This window comes from Salmo trutta, unplaced genomic scaffold, assembly GCF_901001165.1.
Source record: "Salmo trutta unplaced genomic scaffold, fSalTru1.1, whole genome shotgun sequence".
In the NCBI taxonomy this organism is placed as follows: Eukaryota; Metazoa; Chordata; class Actinopteri; order Salmoniformes; family Salmonidae; genus Salmo; species Salmo trutta.
This window is the reverse complement of record NW_021823234.1, coordinates 42,011-46,357: the sequence shown is the minus strand read 5'-3', so window position 1 is coordinate 46,357 and position 4,347 is coordinate 42,011.

The following is a 4,347-nucleotide window of genomic DNA, read 5'->3' as shown; positions in this document are numbered from 1 at the left end:
ATAACACAGAGGTAATACTGTAGACTATAACTATAACACAGAGGTAGTACTGTAGACTATAACTATAACACAGAGGTAATACTGTAGACTATAAACAGAGGTAATACTGTAGACTATACACAGAGGTAGTACTGTAGACTATAACACAGAGGTAATACTGTAGACTATAACACAGAGGTAATACTGTAGACTATAACTATACACAGAGGTAATACTGTAGACTATAACTATAACCAGAGGTAATACTGTAGACTATAACACAGAGGTAGTACTGTAGACTATAACACAGAGGTATACTGTAGAGTATAACACAGAGGTAGTACTGTAGACTATAACACAGAGGTAGTACTGTAGACTATAACACAGAGGTAATACTGTAGACTATAACACAGAGGTGTACTGTAGACTATAACACAGAGGTAGTACTGTAGACTAACTATACACAGAGGTAGTACTGTAGACTATAACTATAACACAGAGGTAGTACTGTAGACTATAACTATAACACAGAGGTAGTACTGTAGACTATAACAGAGGTAGTACTGTAGACTATAACACAGAGGTAGTACTGTAGACTATAACACAGAGGTAGTACTGTAGACTATAACACAGAGGTAGTACTGTAGACTATAACACAGAGGTAGTACTGTAGACTATAACACAGAGGTATACTGTAGACTATAACTATACACAGAGGTAGTACTGTAGACTATACACAGAGGTAATACTGTAGACTATAACACAGAGGTAATACTGTAGACTATAACACAGAGGTAGTACTGTAGACTATAACTATAACAGAGGTAGTACTGTAGACTATAACTATACACAGAGGTAGTACTGTAGACTATAACACAGAGGTATACTGTAGACTATAACACAGAGGTAGTACTGTAACTATAACACAGAGGTACTGTAGACTATAACAGAGGTAGTACTGTAGACTATACTATAACACAGAGGTAGTACTGTAGACTATAACACAGAGGTAACTGTAGACTATACACAGAGGTAATACTGTAGACTATACACAGAGGTAGTACTGTAGACTATAACACAGAGGTATACTGTAGACTATAACACAGAGGTAGTACTGTAGACTATACACAGAGTAGTACTGTAGACTATAACACAGAGGTAGTACTGTAGACTATAACACAGAGGTAATACTGTAGACTTGCGGTGATAGAATGTGCCCTAAATGCATTCAGAATACATTGCACAGGTGGTACAAGGAACCTCTATGTCCCAAATGGCACCCTATTCCCTACAAAGTGCACTACTTTTGACGGGAGCCCTATGGGTCCTGGTAGAAAGTGCATTATAATATAATATAATATGGTGCCATTTGGAACATAGAGATTCTTATCAGTGTGTTTCCAGTAAGATCTGTGTTGAGTGTGAGAAGCTAAATGCAGAATACAGTACTATGCACTTCACACTACTTTCACTTCTGCCTTAGTGGCTCAGCAGGACATTGAACTGGCTACAATAATAGAGAAGTGAGATCTGATCCATCTCTCATCTGTCTCATGGTAACAGGTCAGAGGGGATGGAATACAGTAGGTAGAAGTTATCTAAATTGTCTGTCTCATGGTAACAGGTCAGAGGGGATGGAATACAGTAGGTAGAAGTTATCTAATGTCTCATGGTAACAGGTCAGAGGGGATGGAATACAGTAGTAGAAGTTATCTAAATGTCTGTCTCATGGTAACAGGTCAGAGGGGATGGAATACAGTAGGTAGAAGTTTCTAAATGTCTGTCTCATGGTAACAGGTCAGAGGGATGGAATACAGTAGGTAGAAGTTATCTAAATGTCTGTCTCATGGTAACAGGTCAGAGGGGATGGAATACAGTAGGTAGAAGTTATCTAAATGTCTGTCTCATGGTAACAGGTCAGAGGGGATGGAATACAGTAGGTAGAAGTTATCTAAATGTCTCATGGTAACAGGTCAGAGGGGATGGAATACAGTAGGTAGAAGTTATCTAAATGTCTGTCTCATGGTAACAGATCAGAGGGGATGGAATACAGTAGGTAGAGTTATCTAAATGTCGTCTCATGGTAACAGATCAGAGGGATGGAATACAGTAGGTAGAAGTTATCTAAATGTCTGTCTCATGGTAACAGGTCAGAGGGGATGGAATACAGTAGGTAGAAGTTCTAAATGTCTCATGGTAACAGGTCAGAGGGGATGGAATACAGTAGGTAGAAGTTATCTAATGTCTGTCTCATGGTAACAGTCAGAGGGGATGGAATACAGTAGGTAGAAGTTCTAAATGTCTGTCTCATGGTAACAGGTCAGAGGGGATGGAATACAGTAGGTAGAATTATCTAAATGTCTCATGGTAACAGTCATAGGGATGGATCAGTAGGTAGAAGTTATCTGGTACAGGACCAGAACATCCCCTCGTACTGTAGTTCATGGTCCATGTGGTACAGGACCGAACATCCTCTCAGTACTGTAGTTCATGGTCCATGTGGTACAGGACCAGAACATCCCCTCAGTACTGTAGTTCATGTCCATGTGGTACAGAACCAAAACATCCCCTCAGTACTGTAGTTCATGGTCCATGTGGTACAGGACCAAACATCCCCTCAGTACTGTAGTTCATGGTCCATGTGGTACAGGACCAAACATCCCCTCAGTACTGTAGTTCATGATCCATGTGTACAGGACCAGAACATCCCTCAGTACTGTAGTTCATGGTCCATGTGGTACAGGACCAGACATCCCCTCAGTACTATAGTTCATGGTCCATGTGGTACAGGACCAGAACATCCCCTCAGTACTGTAGTTCTGGTCCATGTGGTACAGGACCAGAACATCCCCTCAGTACTGTAGTTCATGGTCCATGTGGTACAGGACCAGAACATCCCCAGTACTGTAGTTCATGGTCCTGTGGTACAGGACCAGAACATCCTCTCAGTACTGTAGTTCATGGTCCATGTGGTACAGACCAGAACATCCCCTCAGTACTGTAGTTCATGGTCCATGTGGTACAGGACCAGAACATCCCCTCAGTACTGTAGTTCATGGTCCATGTAGTACAGCACCAGAACATCCCCTCAGTACTGTAGTTCATGGTCCAGTGGTACAGGACCAGAACATCCCTCAGTACTGTAGTTCATGGTCCATGTGGTACAGAACCAGAACATCCCCTCAGTACTGTAGTTCATGGTCCATGTGGTACAGGACCAGAACATCCCCTCAGTACTGTAGTTTATGGTCCATGTGGTACAGGACCAGAACATCCTCTCAGTACTGTAGTTCATGGTCCATGTGGTACAGAACCAGAACATCCCCTCAGTACTGTAGTTCATGGTCCATGTGGTACAGAACCAGAACATCCACTCAGTACTGTATTTCATGGTCCATGGGGTACCAGGACCAGAACATCCACTCAGTACTGTAGTTCATGGTCCATGTGGTACAGGACCAGAACATCCTCTCAGTACTGTAGTTTCATGGGTCCCTGGTGGTACAGGACCAGAACATCCTCTCGTACTGTAGTTCATGGTCCATGTGGTACAGGACCAGAACATCCTCTCAGTACTGTAGTTCATGGTCCATGTGGTACAGAACCAGAACATCCACTCAGTACTGTAGTTCATGGTCCATGTGGTACAGGACCAGAACATCCTCTCGGTACTGTAGTTCATGGTCCATGTGGTACAGAACCAGAACATCCCCTCAGTACTGTAGTTCATGGTCCATGTGGTACAGAACCAAAACATCCCCTCAGTACTGTAGTTCATGTCTGTCCCCTTCAACCACTCGATCACATTTCATTCCTCAACGGAGGAAAAAGGCTGCTCAGAAACAAACATCATCAGAGGAAAGCAGGAAGAAGGTTTTACAGTAACCTAATCTGTAGATTTACAGAGCAGTAGCTCCGAGGTATTAGACTTTGAACCAGTCAGGATAGGGAATGAACACTACTAGTCTGATGGAGGACATGGTGAGGGCCATACAACTGGAATAGTGTATATAACTGGAACAGTGTGTTCTGATTGAAGACAACCAGACCATTGACGCTGTGACACACACGCAGACCCATAGTCCACCTCTCCCCCCTTTCTAAATCGGTGAAACACAGAAGAACTACAGGAACTACTAAAGGACCCATTGTTTCTCAGCAGAGGGGACCTGATAATTGCCTGCTCATAAAGTATTTGAGGAGGGCCGGTCAGTTGAGCTGTGTGTTTCCCCTTTCCTCTTGTGACAACAGATAAACAAGGCACAGCGTTCACAGAGGAGCATTTGACAAAAGGACTGTGTGTGTGTGTGTATGTTTGTGTGTGTGTGTGTGTGTGTGTGAGAGTGTCTTACCACATTGGCTTGCCTG